Source organism: Choloepus didactylus, chromosome 2, assembly GCF_015220235.1.
Source record: "Choloepus didactylus isolate mChoDid1 chromosome 2, mChoDid1.pri, whole genome shotgun sequence".
Lineage (NCBI taxonomy): Eukaryota > Metazoa > Chordata > Mammalia > Pilosa > Megalonychidae > Choloepus > Choloepus didactylus.
In genome coordinates, this window is record NC_051308.1 from 9,223,780 (window position 1) to 9,244,004 (window position 20,225).

At 35.1% G+C, this 20,225-nt stretch overlaps 1 long non-coding RNA gene across 1 annotated transcript in view; it reads left to right on the forward strand.

Annotated features, from left to right (window-relative positions):
• LOC119521705 overlaps nt 1-20,225 on the forward strand; it is a 72,654-nt gene that overhangs the window by 44,921 nt on the left and 7,508 nt on the right. The window contains exon 5 of the long non-coding RNA XR_005214401.1: nt 4,076-4,174. This is a non-coding gene — a long non-coding RNA (uncharacterized LOC119521705). The remainder of the gene's footprint in view (nt 1-4,075; nt 4,175-20,225) is intronic.

Below are 20,225 nucleotides of genomic sequence, written 5' to 3' on the forward strand. Positions count from 1 at the left end.
CAGATTGAAAAATGATAGAAGCATCCTCAAGCAACACGTTGCCTGCCAAAGGACTGCCGGGTGAAATGTATAGAAATCGTTCAGTGAGTTGAAGAATAATAAGATGCACAAAGTATTCATGCCTTTTTCATAAAACAGAGATTACATAGGTATATAAGTAGATGAATTAGTGAATATGAAGTTAAGATAGGAAGGTTGAAGCTTTAGCTTACAAGGGTCTGATACTTCCCCACCTTTGGAGAACACATTTTACAACTAACCCCTCGAGCAGAAACTGGGTAGAGGGTGTTACGAAGCTGAGCTTCTCATAAATAACAGAGCATTAAATCTCAGGCTGTATGTGAAAGACCATGATTTTGGCCTGTCTTGCATGTGTATAACCAAAATAAAGGAGATTCACGTAGTTCTTAACTCCGTAAGAGTGTTTGTGCACATGCCATATACATTTTCAAATTATGTAATTTGACACCTTATTTATCCATCACATTTCTTGAAACATGTCATTCTCTAATTTAGGCTAAATTGGAATTGTTCATTTAAGTTCTTTTAGAGCTTTCATGAGAAATACTAGAGAGGTTTGTGCCATAAAGCAAATTAATATAATTAATAAAAAACAGTAATTTCCATTTTTGTTTTTTGGTAGCTTTGTTTCTGCTGGGGAATGTTAGCTCCTGTAATGTTAGTCATTGTGTGCCTAATTGTATATGCAATTATAGTACATGCATTGCAATATTTGTAAATACAAATGTTTAAGAGTGAGAGGCTTAAATGGAGGGGCCTGGCCAGGGGGCAGGTCTGTGGATGAAGTGGTCCAAGTGAGGTCTATGGCAAGTGGCTGTATGGAGACCCCAGCTGGAGACTTACCTTCTGTATACTGTCGTCTTTGTAGGAGCATTTGTGGTTCTTTGGGCAATAATAATCCTTGTTATCCAGTTTATTCAGATTACATTAACCAGGGTGGTCTTGATTTTTAAATTATATTGTCTACAGCATTTAAAATTTTCTCAGAAGAAAGCTAAAAGGAAAAAACATAGTTGTTGTATATTTTGTAGTAGTTGCTCAACCTACCTGACAGGATTGGTGTGAGAATCAAATAAATTTGGAAATTGTAAAGGATGTAGCAAACTTTGAACTATTCATATCTATTGCTGTAGATATATATTTGAATTATATGTCAACTCTGAAGTAAAAATGAAAATTCGGGTGACTACTTAACCCACTCCTATGAAAACATATGACATTGTTTTTTTAAATACAGCTTCATTGAGGTATAATTTGCATATCATAAAATCCACTTGTGAGTGTACAAGTCGATGATTGTTTGTAAATTTGTACAGTCATGGAAGCATCATTACAGTCCAGTTTTAGAACATTTTCATCACTCCAAAAAGTTCCCATGTGCCTATTTGCAGATGATCTCCACTTCCCCAGCCCGAGGAAAACCTTGATGTGCTTTCTGTCTCTATAAATTTGTCTTTTCTGGGCATTTCATATAAATGGAGTCATACTAAATTTAGTTTTTTGCACCCGGCTTCTTTCATTTGCATAATGTTTTTGAGATTCATCATGTTGTAACATGTGTTAGTAGCTGGTTCCTTTTTATGGCTTAATGGTATTCTGTGAATTGGCTAGAACTCATTTCGTTTATCCATTCACCAGTGGATGGACATTTAGGCTGTTTCTGTTTTGGGGCTACTATGAATAATGCTGTTACAGACATTTATTTACCTAATCTTTGTTTGGACATGTTTTCACTTCTCCTAGGAATGAATTGCTGGGTTCTATGATGGGTATATCTTCCCATTTTACATTCCCATCAGCAATGTGGGTGGGTTTCAGTTTCTCCACATCCTCACCAACACTTGGTATTGTCTGTCTTTTTGAGTATAGCCATCCTAGTGGGTGTGAGGTAGCATCTCGTTGTTGGTTTTGATTTGCATCTCCCTAATAACTAGTGATGTCAAGCATCTTTTCATGTACTATTGGCCATTTGTCTATGGCCATTTGTATATCTTCTTCGGAGAAATGTCTATTCAAGTCTTTTGCTCATTTTTAAATTGGGTTGTCTTACCATTGAGTTGAATACTAACCTGTATGTTCCACTAAGTGGTACTTCACCTTCCATTGACTGTGACTTCTCTTAAATTCTCTTATTGTTTTCTTCCACTGTTTCTTAAGTCTTGTACTGTTATTTAACTTTTAGTGTGCATATATTTTCCTTCCCCAGACTTGATTTTTTAACTCCCTCAGGAAGAGCACTTTTAACATTATTTATATTTTTATATACGAAGCCTAGCAAAGTACTCTGAAAAATAAAACATCCTCAACAAATAGTTGTTACAGCAACAATAAAAGCATGTCATCTTTATGTAAATGTTGTCAGCACAGCTGGTATCATCATTTAGTAAGTCACAGTGAATTTTATTTCTTTATTACTTATTTTGTACACTGAAGGTTTTAGTTTTAACCCATTTTTTGAAAGGTAGATAAACTTGGACAAAGAACTTTATCAGAGAAAAATTCTCTGGAATTCTGGGAAACATTCATGTTTTATGGCAATTAATATGTTTAAATAAGATAAATTTAGAGTTTTAGGCATTGTTTTTTTCCCCGCGAATGTTCCTGAGTACCTTAACACAAATAGCAAAAATGTTATTAACCACAAGTGCAACTTTCTCAAGTATACCCAGGAATAAGTGGAAAAAAAATCAACTGCCTTACTCATCACCTATATTCTGGACCCAAAATAAAAGATATCAAATTATGATTATAAACTTAGTTAGGTATGAGCCTGAATGTAAACCGAAAAACTTCCCCCCGTATAACTAGTAAATAACAGGAAAAAAAAAACTTTTGAGCCTTGCCTGGAAGGGTGCCAAAGCTACACACTTGAGAATATTTTAAGGTAATTAGCATTTTTGTCTCTGTGTCAGTAAAAATAGGCTTTTGCCTGCTACTGATTTTCTTTGGGTTACGCAGACCATTGTATGAATGAAGGGCTGTTAGAGGCCATTTATATTGTGCAAACAGAGGCACAAATTAGAAAGGGCATGTTAATAAGGAAAGGGGGCTTATGAGTGTTCAATTATGAGCCCAGAACCTGTTTCTATTTTAGGATGATAGAAAACACATCAATCTTGCTTTTAGAATATTCTCAAGTAAAATGAACAGCACATGCCACACGCTAAGAGCCAGCAAGGGCTGAGGCCGTGTGAATTTTGAATAATTTTTACATACCATCTTAGTTTCAAAACTGATATTCATATAATGGGCTGAAATATAATTTGAGATCCCAGAAGACCAAGGCCCCTGAGCTGCATATGAAATTCTAAAGGAAAAGAAACATAAAACTGGACCATCTGTTTCACTTTTCAACTTGCAACCCTTAGAGTAGAAATTTTGGAGGAGGATGCTGTTTAGAACCTGAATGGGGATGATATACAGTACATCCACTCACAACATATCATTAACTTCCTCTCTCCTAGCATAATCAATAGCGTCTGCAAGCCGGGTTCCGCGTGCTAAAAAACAAAGTACAATGTTAGCAGTACAGAGCGTTCACGTCTGCTCCCCACACCAAGACAATAGCCAGCAGATTACTCTGCAGCTCTCGGTACTGCCTCTTGCCTAATTGGAGTAAGCCAAGGGAGGCCGCCACTCTGCACAATCAAGTATTTGGGGAATCTAATTATAGTTTGCATATGCAACTGTCTGTATAAGCCCAGTTTTGCCCGTGCATTAGCCACTACTTCCAACTGCCTGATATCATGTTTCTGATATGTATTTATGAAAACATTCCAAGATACTGTCCCTGAAGCTACCTTTCCCCCTGTGTGAAATACATATTTTAAAATTACAGATAACCATGTAGGCAGCGTTCATTGAATGTTCACAGAGTGGAAACACACAATATAAAACAGGAAAGGGTGGCAGGAACGGGTGCCTTTGGTCTCAAAGTAGAAAAACCACCCTCCCCCTCCCCCACCCCCACCGCCAGCCCCCCAAAGCCATTCAGTAAGCCCAATGCTGAATTGCAAACCATGATTGGATCGGATTGTTGGCCTTTCTTTTTCAGGTGGCACTGGTGCTCTCTCTTGAACCCTTTGTAACTATTAAGGCTGAAGTGCCATTTAAAGAAAAAGGAAGGCAAAGAAATGAGCTGTAGGAAGCCGTGGTGAGTCATTTATTCAGTGTATCCTTTCTTGAGCTCGTTGGGGAAGCAGGCTTTAGGGTGATGCGATCATAGGCTTTATTTTGAATTTGTCTGTTATAACCTTAAAGCTTTCTTCAAGGGAGATACATAGGGTTCATGTCCGATATATAATGTCTGTTGCTATGGAAAGGTTTGTACTTTAACCATATGACAGTGTTCTGTTGGGAGCAGGGAAACCAGGACATCAGTTCATCTTTTTCTTAAAACCAGGTGTTTTATAGGATAAAACAAAAAGAAAAACTGTACAGCACATACTTTGGATGTTAGAGAAAAATTTTAAAGAACTTTTTTACATCGTATGTATCAAGAAGCTATTTCAAGAAAGTTAATGCTTAATGTGTGCAGAGTTTCTCTTTGGGGTGATGGAAAAGTTTTGGTAATGGGGTAGTGGTGATGGTAGCACAAAACATTGTGAATGTAATTAATGCCACTGAATTGTATGCTTGAAAGTGGTTAAAATGGAAAAATAGTATGTTGTATATGTGTTAACCACGGTATTTTTTTAAAAAAAGAAGCTATTCTACATTCTAACATCCACAGTAGTCCTCTTATCATGGAAGTTAATATTAAGGTTAAACAAGTTAATGACTCACAGTTTATTATTTACTCCTCTGATATGTCCATTTCTAAATTCATTTCCGTGTTTTTTGCCTCTTCTTTCTACCTGAATATCTGTGGTTGGTTCCCTAAGAGATCTGTCCTTTAGGCGTAGTATCTGGTGCTCCATTCTTTGCAAAGCCTTTCAAACACACTATGATTGTATACAGATACTTGCTGTGCATGAGCCCCACTCTGTTTAAAAATGGAAAGGTGGAGACTATCTAACATTAAAATCTTGGCTTTCCTAGAAAAATGCATCCATTGGTCAAACAGTCTAAAAATTACAGCTTTTTCACATTTCTTGCTTTTAAGCATTGAGAAGTACTGTTTGTTTTGCTTTTTAAGAGGAATATATTGGATGGAGCTAACTCTTTGGCTACACTTGTATTAAAGGAGTCAGGATGGCATGGTGGTCATGAAAGGGACTGTAGAGACAGATTGCCAGGTTGGGAGCCCAGCTCTTCTATTGACAAGCTGTGCAAATTCAGGCAGGCTACTTAACCTCTCTGTGCTTCCACATCTATAACACAGGGATAATAATAGTACCTGTTTCACAGAGCTAAGGTGATAATTAAATGAGATAAAGTCCTATGAAACACTTAGTGCCTGACATATAGTAGAGGTGCATTAAGGGAATATCATTATCTTACAGTTTTTGCTCTTGCCTTTTTTCTATGAATATTCAGCCCTTTCCCTTAACTTAAAGAATTTAAAATGGTAGAATCTAGGTCAATTTGGCAGGATGTTTTAAAAAAATGTGTGTAATGGGGGAACATTCTTGTGCCCTATAAATCATACTAAGAATATAATTGATGACTTCCCCATACCTGTGAGCACAACTGTGCATTTCAGTCTGTAATAACTGGGATTCCTTTTTGCCCACTGCCCCACTAAAAAAGCTTCTCTTGGATTCTGATTGATATAAATTTAAAAATAGCTTGTCTAAGTGTATATATTCTATAAATGTCCTTAAAATCTCTGTTTACTTCAGTACCTTACTATATATATTAAGCCCTCTCACACTAACTATCCTTATATATTATTATTATTTTTTTAACTTTCCAAGAGTAATTTCACACAAGTAGTTAGAGAGCAAATTTCAAAGAATGTTACAGGTTACATTTCCAGTTTCAGTTATTTCCTTATTGTGAAATATATAAACAAAAAGATAATATCTTCCAAAGTATGCTTTAACAAGTAGTTATACAGGAAATTTCCAAAAATGTTATGAGTTACAGAACCATATTTTCAGTTATTTCCTTATTGTGAAATATAACATAATATACAAAAAGCTGATAACTTTCAAATTACAATTTAACAAGTAACTGCAGAACAAATTTCAAAGGATGCTATGGGTTACAATTCCATCATTTCAGTTATTTCCTTCTAGCTATTCTAATACCCTAGCAACTAAGAAAAAGAAAATTGTATAGCGATTCAGTATTCATAATCCTTTGTTAAATTCCATCTTGTCTATTGCTATCCCTTCCTCTAGTTTAATCACTTTTCTGATCTTCAGGGATGTCTAGGCAGTGACCATCCTAAATCGTGCATGTTGTAAAGGGGTGTTGACTTTATGCAAAAAGGGGACATGTCTGGTTGATGTTCTTGAAGAAGCTATTGCCTCTAGGTTTTGGGACTTAGCTGTCACAAGAGTTCTTTGAAGGATTTAAGTTCCTGAAGAATAAACATAGTGAGTGAAACTTTTACAGAGTCTCAGATAGGGGATCTGGGTATTTTTTAGGGTTTTCGGAAATACTGTTGACTTGGGCTTATCATACTGTGGTCATTCGGCATATCTAGGTGAAGCTTGCATAGGAATAACTTCCAGGAATTCCCTTAGCCACTGAAACCTTATTCTGTTGCCTTTCTTTTCCCCCTTTTGGTCAAAAAGGCATTCTCAATCCCTCGATGCCAGGGTCAGGCTCATCCCCGGAATCTGTGTCCCATGTCGCCAGGGAGACTCATTCATCTTGGGGGGTCCAGTTTCCTGTTGAGGGAAGGGTGATGAATTTATTTGCAGAGTTGGGCTTAGAGAGAGTTAAGTCCACAGTTGAGCAACAAAAGAGATTCTCTGGAGGTGACTCCCCAGGCATAATTACAGGTGGGCTTAGCCTCTCCTTTGCAACCATAAGTTTCACCAGAGCAAGCCTCAAGACCGAGGCTTGACTTATAAAGTAGGGGGTTCCTAAGTTCACATAGCATATGTTACGTCCATGATAATCCATCCATATCTCACATTATCATCACTTAGTTGTACAGTCCTCATCACTCTCTATTTTAAACAATTCTCATGACCCAAAACACCTTGTAGCTCTTTTCAGCCCTTAATTATTTGTCCCTAGTATTTGTGTGGTACTAGTATGTTATTCCTATTAATTATGGTCCCTAGTACGCTATAGGTAGATTTTTCCCATCCTTACATGTTATTAAATGTAGAAAGAGGTTTAAAATAACTTTAATGATGATACCCAACATATGCAAGGCTTTGCCAGTATCCAAAGTATGATAAATGTAGACATATAATAAAAGGCAAAGAGCTCATCTGCTCACATCCAAACTGATGCCTGAGGTTTCAGAATTCATTGTCAATATTTGGCATTTACTCACAACCAGTGGAACCACTATTAGTAAGGCCTATTGTCTTTACTCAGAACATAACTTGGTACTGTCAGATCAATCTGACTACAATTGAATGGAATTTTCTGTTCTTTAAAGGATTTTTTTGTTTTTGTTGTCTTTTTTTTTTTTACATTTTATTTATATAGTATCTCTAGTGAAGTCAGATTCCCCTGTAAATATTATCTAATTTATTCTCATAACATCTCTAAGAGATAGGGTGCATTTGTCTTTATTATTAGCATCTGGTGTTAGGAGATTCACATTTACTTTGTTGCAAATCACCAGGAATAAATCTCATGAAGACACTAATGGAAAATATAATAGGAGATAAATACAGATATGTCTGCAAATGAAGATATTTTCCCACCTTTAAAATCTGTTGACTAAAAAGATAAAAAGTAGAACAACTTACGATGATTGAATAGTAATAAAAAGCAGCATTTAATCTAAATCTCTCCTTCCCGTGATTACAGCATGCTAAATATTACTCAATACTAAGGAGTCTGCTGATGAGCTATGTAAATGTTTTCCAATAAAATTAAATAGATTAGATTTGGAAAGAGAATGCTAATGTTTCGAAGGCTTTTAAGGAGTCTTCTTTTAAAACTTTTCTGAAAAACAGAATTTAGGGCTATGTCACAGTCTCGTCAGTCCCAGCAGCAAGAACTCCATTATTTCCATTTCAGCAGCAGGGACAGAGAGAGCCGTGGTATTCGAGAGGTTCTTGTCATCCGCTCTCCTTTATTGTTAATTCTCTTCGTGTGTTTTGCCTGACGCTTTGTTTTGGTTGTCAAAGTTCATTACTGAGACAAGACTAAGATCATCCTACTTCGAGAGTCACAGACTGACTTGGCATGACGCGCCATGAGGTGAGTCTAATTGCTGTTAATATCAGAAGGATGAATAATCCTATTAAAAAGAAGAACAGTTATAAAAAATAAGTAAGTGGGGGCAAGTCCAGAGTACATGAAAGAAGGACAGCTTGATGAGGGGAAACCCATTAACCTGAAAGGGACCAGTCCTTTGCTTCTAATTTAGCCCTTGTGAACAAGACTGTATTCATACTAAATAGAAATGGAAACAATTTGTCTGATCCATTTGTAGACTTTAATATTAGGGTTTCTTATATGTGGAAAAAGAGACCCTACTGTGATTCCTAATTGTTAATTGAATATCAAAATGCCATGTTAGGTGGGTTTTATGGGGGATCCTTTCATCTTGTTCCACAGGTATTAAATCAAAAGAAGCAAGCCTATATTAAGTCCAGCACATAACACTCTAGACCAGGGCTTCTCAAACTTGAACGTGCTTATGCATCATGCAGGGATCTTGATATATCGCAGATTCTAATTCAGTAGCTCAGAGTAGGGCCTGAGATCCTGCATTTCTAAGAAGCTCCCAGGACATTGCCACACTGCTGATTCAGGACCACTACAGACAACTATTTTAAAAAGAAATCTGCATAAATACAGTAATTTGCTGAGTCAAAGTCTGGGATCAGTAAAGGCTTGTGACCGTGCTGAGGAATGCCTGATGGGGAGGCTCCCCAACCTTCTCCCCAACCAAACGCCTCCTCTGGGCTCAGGGTAGCATACCTATTAAGACAGTGATGCTATCCAGGAGTTTCTTTTATCACCCTGCACTGGCTAGGCTTATCATTATAGGAAATTGAAGGCATCAGGATAAATCCAAAACCACTTGCCTTGTAAATGGAAATGAAGAAAATAAGCAAATTTAAATCCTCAAGGACTCCTGTAAGGACAAGGGAATCATCCGAAAGGCTGAAGCTGGAGTGGAACACTCTGGAAAAGCAGGGAGTCTCCTGGTTCCTATTTGAGCTTCACTAGTGGCCTCCTTCACTCTCTCCTTCCTTATCATCTTAGTTAGTAGATGACACCAGGAAACATGGAAATATTCTGTCTGTGCAATAGACTTTACTACTTGATTTCATCTTGCCTTAGTGAGAGAGAGAATTATGCTTTTCCTCCTTCATCCTCCCACAAACTAAGTTGTTAAGAGAACACGGCAAGGATCTCACAGCATGCACATTTCATCCATTCAGACTGTGCCCAGAACATGCTGTTTATTGGTGGTTACACACTAGCAAGATCATCTGACACCCTCCAGCATAAGGTCTAGTGTTTGGGTTCTTAAATGCATTAATCTTAATCAACCCTCAGATAGCTGAATAAGAGGAAGAACAATGAATTACTTTGAATAATTAAGAGTGCTTTTGAGTCAGAAAAGCTTTAAAGGAGGAAAATGGGTTTCAGAATCTTGACGGCATGTTAAATACTCTGAATTTTGGGTGATCACAAACTATCATTTCCTATTTATCTGGTAAGTATGTAGAGAGAGCATAAACCTGAAAAATATAGACTTAATTGAACATATGACAGGAAAGTGAATTACAGCTATATAAATGTATGTACATTAAAAGTTGATGAAGATATTGGTCACGTTGCAGTTATATTATAAATACAACGATGAAGTCTTTTTCCTACCTTTTCACTTTATAATTGTAATTTTTTTTGACATTTGTTGTCCTAAAACCGTGAATGCATGTGTCTGTGTATGCATGTATATTTCTCTAATATAATTAAGTCTAGAAATAAGATCCCTGGTGATAGTTTCATCACATTACTGAAGGTTATTTATCTGAAATAATTTATCCTCCTACCTGCAACAAACTTTTTTTGAAAATAGTTGTGACAAATTTACTAACTACTAACTTATACAATTTCTTTGGTCCTGCTCTACAAGGACAAATTTACTTCCAGCATGTTAGAAAAATTCCTACTCCTTTCAGGACACACAATTCGAAAGTGAACATGGTGGACAAATGCGGCATGGAAACACTCTTTTCCTGCTACAAATTCATAGAATAGATGAATAAAATGAAACAGCTCCTCAGATGTCAGAAACAAAGCAAGAGACCAAAGCCAAAGCAGTATGCACAAGCTAGTGCTGCAGGGACCAATGGGGTTTTAGTCTTGGATAAAGGCACTTGGGGTTGAGGATGGACAGGAGAGAAGATAGACCAAGGGATAGTTGATGAAGCCTCAGACTAACTGGACAGGAACGCTGAAGCCAGCCCCTTGCATAAAGCCCAGAGCCTCAAAGAAAGAGAGCTAGAGAAAACCCACCCATTGGCCCATAGGAGCAACAAGGAAGCTTGCTGTTTATTGAACCTTGCGTGGGGGTAGGCTGGGGAGGGACATCAGCTGAGAGAAACTGACACCAGCTTAGACAGGGTGTTGAGAAATCTGATTTATACTATTTGCTTGGAAAGGTAGCCCTGAGCCATTTTCTTGGCATGGACTCTATAAAGATAATAAATTAACATAAAAATAGTTCCAGAACCTTGAAATCCCTAGGAATCTGATAGAAACAAATGCAAAAGCACTCTGTGAGGACACTTTGCCACTCTAAGGACCAGAAGCCTCTCTATGATTAACAACTGAACCTGTTGAAGATGAATTCACAAGAACAGCAATAATTATTATAAAATAAACAAGGAATGATGCCTCTGCGAAGGAGAGTCAGCAGAGGCAAAAAGAAGGAGAGTTAGTACCAAAAACAACTACAGATAACAGGACAAAACTACAGATGACAAGACAAAAAATGAGTAAAAACATTTTGAAAAAGAATTGAAAACAAAATGAAATAAGAGGACACTATGGAAATAAAGTACAGGCAAATGTGAAAAGAACTAAATAGAGTATATAGAAATGAAAATTATAGTTATTAAAAGCTCAGTGGCTGGGTTAAATAGCAGACTAGACACATCCAAGGAGGAATTAGCACACTGGGAGATATATGTGAGGAAATCATCCAGAATGAAGTTCAAAGAGAAAGAGATGGAAGAGATAAAAGAGTGGTTAAAAGATAGAGAAGATAGAATGAGAAGGTCCAACATACATCTAATATGTCTCAGAGAGAGTAGAAAATGGGAGGAAGGCAATCCTCAAAAAGAAAATGAATGAAAAGTTTACATAATTGAGGACATAGATGAGTCTAAATATTGAGGAAGTACGCTGATTCCCAAGCAGTGAAAATAAAAACAAGTATACTCATAGACATACTGTGGAGAAAATCCAACAGTTTCAAAGTTTCCCAAAAAGGAAATATCAATAAGGGACAAAAGATTGGTTTCATATAGAACACATTCTATGATCATAATACAGTAAAATTAGAAATTTATAAGAAAATAATTTCTGCTGGGAAAGTGAAGATGATCATAGAATCAATAAAAAGTGAAAAACACAAACTATATTGAAGCATGAATTTAACATTTTTCACTATTTCATCACCTCAATTTATACAAGAAAAAATTTTAAGGTTTTTGATATATGGTTGTACAGTTTGATGTATAGTTATTTATAATTCTGGTTTCATTTGCCTTATGGCTATTCCTGAGACTTGTTAGCTTCTGTCTGATCTTGATAGTAGAGGTCTATATTTTGTTGGTACTTTAAAAGTGCTTCCACATTCATCCTGTCATCATCTAATTTCCCCCTCTCGGTGATGTAAAAGAGAAATACATTTGTGGCATCTTTAACTTAACTAGTATGCAAATCACTTACCAATATGCAAATGAAAAATACTGCCACAGTCAGAAATTTCTTGCCAAGTGACTTTTACTTCCTATCACAGCATATAGAGACTATCTTCAAGTATATCCAGTGAGTATAGCCTTACAGTGGAAAATGATTGCTATTAAGGAATGAGGAGTTTGAAAACAGTATTTTTCCACCAGTATTAAGTATTAGATACATGTTATAATAGGTTTGTTGTTTGATTGATTGAAGAAAAAAAACAGTCTGGATAGCCCTAAAATATTTGAAAATGGAGTGTATTAGGGATATAAACAAAAACTTCTTTCCTTTAGAAATTCAACTGTAAAAATTAAATAGGCTTTAAGAGTTTATAACTTTTTTTTGCAAAAGAAGTAAAATTTTCTTAATTGATTTAAACAACAATTGATAATTTTAACTATAAGGTTCTTTACCACCTAAAGTTCTAGTGAGGATTATGTTCATGTAATTTCTTTAATAAATAACTCATGGAGATCTTTCTTGGGAAGCTTTTCATCTCTGAACCTGTTGGCAGTGAATTCTGGTTGTTATTCCTGACAGACAGCTGTGTCTTGAGAAGTATTGCATAGGCCCAATGGTTTTCATAACCCCAGGCACAACCAAATGGCAAAACATTTGGCAACTATGCTCCCAGTTTTTAATTTAAATGTAAATTTTATTTATTTATTTATTTATTTATTTATTTATTTATTTATTTTTTATCATTATTATTTTGGGTATTTGTGTTTGCTGCCCTTTTCATCTATGCTGAGCTAACTATTTTTTCCTGGAGCCGACCTTGACATAAACTCTATTTACCACCTTCCACAAGAAATTCAATCTCTCCAAATATATCAAGATCCTTGAAAGATGTATTGATGATTTGTGATGGCATTATGAAGGGTTGCATCCCACATTGTACAACCTTTCTCTCCAAAATCCCACTGAACATCTCTTATCCCATCCCTTTCCCAGCCCCCCACCCATCTTCCTAAGCTTTCTGGGCTCTCCAGCACAGAACTCACCTGGAGACGTCTCCAGACTCCTTCCTTCTGTATGTTCTCCAAGGTGAACTTGTTTGCTCCTCCCTTTCACGGCTGCCTTACTCTGCAGAGTAATTCAGTCATCAAGCCTGAATTCCTTAGCTTATCCCAGCATTCAGCAAACTGAGGGCCCTCCAGCTACAAGAATTTATCCTCAGAAAGCAATGAGGGTTACCACCAACAGGAATTCTGTTAACGTATAAAAATAAATTCTTTACTAAACTAACAGAACTGATGGTTTTAAAAAAAAAAATCTTTGTTTTATGAGTAAATTAAAATGTAACATAGAGTAATTTTTAAAGAAATATGATTAACAACAAATTGACTATAGTCACACAATTAACATACCTTAACTAAAATTTGAATTTCAGGGGGCAAATTTATGAGTTAAATCCCCTTGGATTTGGGGGCTTCTGAATGTTTTCAAAGCTCAGTGAATACCTAAGGCTTTTTTGGAAAGTCTCTATCTTCTTTTACTCAAGTTTCAAAAGCTTCTAATTCAGTTCTTATCCAAATTAATCTCAATAGGTCCTCAATAAATATTTTTTTTAATGAATGGAAAGAACTGTAAATGTTATCATCTCCAGATAATCTTGGACTAAAAGTTTCCATATCTTCTGTTATGTCTTTTTTTCCCCATTACTTAGTCAAAAATAAACAGCAACAAAAAACACATTGATCTCCCTTGTCCAAACATGAAAAACTTTTGAAAAAATAAATATTAATAGAATTCCTTAATGCCTTATAATAAATCTAATTGAGAAAAATGGTTAAAATAATGTTTTAAATAGTTCTACTTTATTCTTATTTAAAATAAATTTAAAATGTTAATGTGACAACCTATTATCACTATCCTCCTTTAATTATATCATATTTTAATTTATTCACTTTATTACTTAGCCTGCAATTTTACAGTCTCTTGAGTCCAAGGAATCAGTTATTTTCTTAAGTTAGTCAACTAAATTTAAAAATAAACCATCGAGAATCTAAACACTTTGGAACCTAAAACATTGGTCTTAAAACATAGTTAAATCGTTTCCAAATGAAATCCTAGAATCATCAGTTCACAAAATATTAGGGATTAAATCATAGAATGATTTAAGTGTTGAATCATAGAATGATATGATTTTCAGAGAGTTAGAAAAATTAAATAATTTTATTTTTCATGCTAGTGTTTAGTATTTGGACTACTTCATTCAACATCATTGTTATCAATTTTCCTCAAACTATTTCAGAGATAACACTTTTGTGAGCTCTAGTTAAGTAGGTTAGTGCAGATCTGAGTCTTTGGCAATGCCTAACTCTATGACCTTTCTATAAAAAAAAGTATGGAATCTAATAATGATTAGCTTTTAAGGCAAGCCTTACTTCCCTCAAAAAATGTAAAATTTCAGAAGATAAGTGAGATAATTTGGGGGAGAGGGTATAGATAAAGAGAGGGGGGAGTGTAGAATATGTCCTCCACAGAGAGAATTACAATAGAAATGATAAAGAAAAAATTCTGGCAAAGTAATTAAGGACAAAGTTTTGAGCAAAGCTTGAAATCCCCATGAATGTTCTATGCCTTATATTCTTAATTTATTTTATTATAAAGGTTTCGTGAGACATGAAGATGGTCATCATTATTCTCTGACTTTTCATTTTTGTTTCCTAATTTTTCTTTCTTTCTGAAACATAAATCTATCTTTGAGGTAATGACTATGTATTAAAGTTACATTAAACAACTATCTTAAGATTAAATCAAATAGAAGTATGCACTTTCTTTGGAAAAATTGATTAAATCCAATTTTCCTAGTGAGAGATTTAAATAGAAATTATTTTAAATCAAATCCACCCTGAATAAGGAGTCTTCTAGTAAAACTAGGAGTATTCTTTTTAAATGGAATATTTATTACTCATTCTTGGGAGAAAAATTTTAAATAAATTTTTGTTTAAAATTTCCAAAGTTTACAAACACTCTAAACCCACCAGCAGTAACTACTGCCATCCCCCCCCTTCCCTGAACCTCTAATCTAATTTCTGTCACTACGTATTTGCTATTTCTAGATATTCCATTAAGTGAAATCATACAGTATTTGTCCTTATATACCTTACTTATTTTATTCAACGTTGTTTACAAGGTTTGTCCACATTGCAGCATGTGTCAGAACTTCATTCCTTCTTACAGGTGAATAATATTCCATTGTGTTTATGTACCACATTTTGTTTATCCATTCATCTGCCAATGCACACTTGGGTTGTTTCCATTTAATGCTGCTATGAACATTGATGTACAAGTATTTGTTTGAGTCCTTGTTTTCAGTATCATTGTAATTACCAGATCATATGGTAATTCTATATTTAACTTTATGAGGAACTGCCAAATTGTTTTCCACAGGGGCTCTACCATTTTACATCCCCAGGAAAAACAGTTTTAATTCCTATGACAAAGAGTTAATATCTTTAATGTCTAAATGCTCTTATCAATACAAAGATGCTTAGGAAAATGGTATCGTGCACACCACCAGATCTGAGGGCCAAAATGGGCTTTAAAAACAAAAGTTAAATATGCTTTTATAAAAAACTCCTACACTGACATGCAGTCCTTTTTCATCTCCTATAGTACTCTCTCACTTAGCAGCCGATAACTACAAGTAAGGGAAGTCAGAGAGGAATTAAAAACACAAAATGAAGCAAAATTTTAAAGCTCTTTTTTTTTAGGGGGTGGGGTGGTGGTAGACCCAATTCCAGATATCTCTTCCAATTCCAAATAGCAGCAACAATAACTGAAAGTATTTTGCTTCATATCATGTGGACATCAGTTATATGTTGAGGAAAAAAAATGCATGCTTAAGAAAAGTGATTTTTGCTGGATGAAAAGCAATGCTTATTTAAATGAGAGTTTCTGCTATGACTCAATATGCTGAAAGAAAAAAAAGAGAGAAATAGGTTGTCTTAACAGCTGTTTTATTTATTTCTGTTATTTTCTTATTTGATTGCATTTTCTTGTAAACCCCCTTATAGATTAAAGTTTACTTTAGTAGGAAGTACCTTGGTTGAAGCTGCTTTTCAATAAAGAAGAGGACGGATTAAACTGCCCTCTTCCTAATTGTTTTGTGAAGCCTTCCTGTCTGGCTAATCTCACAGTACTTTTTTTTCTTTTTAAGAAATGAGGCACCTACATGTCCCACAGGGTTAAATGGAGATTTCTGCTGCAGAGGGTAAAGCAGGGAGTTTGCTGCATTAATCATTGAATAACTTCAATCATGCATCCACTTGGGCAGTTAAATTTCTGTTGAACAAAGTACAGGAGTACCTCTTTGTAAATGGTGACATTAGACAACCGTCGTGCAGGCCTTGTAAAAATAGATGTCTTGATGCAAAGTCATCTCAGAGCTGACACAATGATAGGCCCACAGAAATGTTCCATAAAAATTACTGAGTAAATTAAATTTCAAACTAAAATATTATTGCAATTTCCTAAACAGACTTAGTGACCTCTCTTCTCCAAACTAGTCTGCTCATTGCAGCAAGAATTATTTCTTAAGCACCATTTTGATTTTTCTGACCCATTTTCAGAAACGACAGAAGATCCAAAATTTGCTTATGTAAAATCCACATTTCTGATTCATGTTGAAAGATTTTCTAACAATCAGTTCCCTTCTCCCTAAATGATTGTAAATTGTTGTCTTTTCTAGCCTAGAACACTTGGAATCTGTCACATAGATTTTTTCCTCCAGTCCAAATGCCTTTCAAGCTGCCCTTTACCATTCCAGATCAATCCTATTCCACTCTCATTGTCACTTGTCATTCCTGGCAACTTTGCACAATTCAAGCAGAGAGCAGCTTACTCACAATCATAAAATTAGGGAAAGTTGTATTTTTGCTTCAAGGGACATTGTGTTAATTCAGTATAGTCTTAATTATCTTCTATGGAATATAAGCATACTGAAGGCAAAGACTACTTCCACTACTTCCTCACTTCCACCAAAATGACTAGAAGCTTCATAATTATTATCAGACCGTGAGTTTCAAAGTTCTGATAACATCGGAGAAAAAGAAAAAAGTGAATTAATTTGAAAATAAAAAAGAAATATGTTGACGGGAAGAGTAAATAATGAAAATATGTCAAATATTTGCAAATTATTCTAAAACTTTGGGGCAATTCAAATAAAAATCTTAACTGTCATGGGTCTATGTTTTTTGTTTTGTTTTATTGGAACATTTAAAAAATTCTATAATTCATCTTGAGTGGTGAATTCATGTGACTAGGTAAGTTTTTTTTAATTTATTAGGGAGGATATACTATACTAATTACTATGAACTATTAAAACACTAGAGTAGCTAAAGCTGTGGTACTTGTAAAAAGATATATAAAAAGATCAATGGAATATAGGTGAAAGTTCAAAAATAATCCATAGATATAGGAAGAATTTAGTTTTTCCTAGAGCTAGCATTTTATATCAGAAGGAAAAGGATGTATTAAATAAAGATTGAAACATATGGGTAATCACTTGTAAAAATAAAAATTTAGATCCCTACCTTATACCAAAATAAATGCCGTATAGATTAAAAATTCCAAAATAAACCAAATTAAAAAAAAAAAAAACATAAAAGCACTGGTCTATTCTGTAGGTAAATGTTTCTATATTCTTTAAGAGGAGAGAACTTTCTAAAAATGATACCAAAGATGAAAATTAAAAAGGAAGAGTAAATCCTGGTAAATTTGTAAAATTCTGCATAAAAATGTCATAAAGTTTAGACAATGAACTGACTGAAGAAAATATTTGCAATATGTAAGACATACAAAAGGTTGAATACTCACTACGTAGAGAGTCTTTAAAAATCAATAAGAAAGAAGCAGGAGGACTTATTATAAAGCTTATTATAAAGCCACAGTAGTCAAAACAGCATGGTACTGGCAGAAAGATAGACATATTGATCAGTGGAATCAAATTGAGAATTTGGAGATAGACCCCCAGATCTATGGTTGACTGAACTGGGACATAACTAAGGAAGAAGGAAAGAAGAGCTTTTAGGGGACAACCAGCATTCTCTGCCACATAGCAAATATTGTCTCAAAATGGGTGGTAAAATAAATTATGGTATTTTCAAACAATGAAATACTATTATTGTAGATATGGATGTACAGTTATTAATATGAAAATATATGGACAATGCATGATTGTTTTATGCACAATTTATTATTAAATGAAAAGGACAATTCATGGAATTCTTTTTATATTGTATGATCGTATCATCTCTTATTTCTCTAATTACCCTTACATATATCTATCTAATCAATCTATCTATCTATCTATCTATCTATCTATCTATCTATCTATTTCTATGTATCTATCTTTCTATTTATCTTAAAGAGTTTTTTAAGTTGTAAAATGATAGAATTTCTAAATTATCTTTTTGAGGTTTTTTTTTGTTACTATCTAAATGGCATTGTGATATGAAAATGTGCTCTGTATTAAATGGGTACTTTGGTATTTGTTGGGGCTAGATATGGTTACTGTCTGTTAATGATCCATGAGTATCTGAAATTATATGTTTGCTCTATTTATTCAGGGCAAGATGCTGTATATGTTCGTTAGAAGATGCTTATTAGTTGTGTTGTTCAAGACATCTTATCCTTCTTAATTATGTGTATGCTACTATATTAGTTTCTGAGCAATGTGTATTAAAATCCCCGCTATGGACAGAAGGTTTGAACAGCCAGCCAGAATTGATAGAAACATCTTTCTTAAAGTTTCAGAAAAGAATTAAAAGACTGCATTAATTAACAAGGCAAGCAGCAAATCAAGTAAAAGGCTAAGTAAGAATGGTGGGATTTCTTGGCACCCTGGCTGGAGCCCCTTCCCCACCCCCCATGGCTCTGCATGGAGCCAGCCCATGCTCCCAGTGTGGTTGTTGGCCCTGGTTCCAGAGGTAGCAGAGTAACCCTTAAGCACATATTGGAAGCATATATGTCTGGCCTAACCTGTCTGGTGGTGGCCTGAGCAACTTGTCCCAGAACTTGCCCTGCATATAGAAGGCAGCTCATGGAACCCTCCTACAAAATGCTCTGGGAAAACAGTCAAGTGGTTGTGTGGGACAAGGGATTACTGATTGTAGAATATGCAATGCAGTGCCTGGGACCATCCTAGCCAAGAGGGAACAATTATAGTCAAGAAAATGGAGAATTCTTAGGGACAGCAATTCTTAGGGACAAACACATATGCCCGAGACAAAAAAGCATGCACAGAAAGATCAGGGCAGCCCCTATGCTTTGAGCTATTCTCCAAACTCTATTATGGATAAGCTCTGAAGGAGAATGCTTGCACAAGTCAATCTGCAAAGACTGTAAAAAAAAGTGCTTTCTACTTTTCCTTCTCCTCCTCCTCCTCCTCCTTCTCTCCTGCATTCAAGGAAAGGTCAGTTATAACACTAGCTGGTTACAAGCTTAAGGAGCAGACACCTCAGAGTTGAAATTCCTGTGAGACAGGATGGCTGTATTACTGTCAGACAAAATAGGCTTTAAGTCAAAAAAGATTACATGAAACAAAGAAGGGTATTATATATTGATAAAAAGCTCAATCCAGCAAGAAGATATATCAATTACAAACATACATGCACCTCACAACAGATCCCCAAAATATATGAAGCGGAAATGGACAGAATTGAAAGGAGAAATATATAATTTTACATTAATAGTTGGAGACATGTCATATGCTACTTTCAATAATTGATAGACCATCTAAGCAGAAGATTAATAAGGAAATAGGGGACTTGAACAACACTATTAACCAGTTAGACCTAATGGACATATGTAGAACACTCCATGGCAAAAATAGCAGAATACCATTCTTCTTAACTGCAAATGGAACATTTTCCAGGATAGACCATATGTTAGGCCATAAGTCAAATCTTACTAAATTTTAAAATTTTGAAATCATACAAATCTCAGATCACCATAGAATAAATCTAGAAATCAGTAAGAGAAGGAAAACTGGAAAACTTACAAATACGTGAAAATTAGATGATGCACTATTAAACAAGCAATGGGTCAAAGAAGAAATCTAAGGGAAGTTAGGAAATATCTTGAAATGAATGAAAATGAAACACAACATACCAAAACTTATGGGATACAGTGAAGACAGTACTCAGAGGGAAATTTATAGCTCTAAATACCTACGTTAAAAA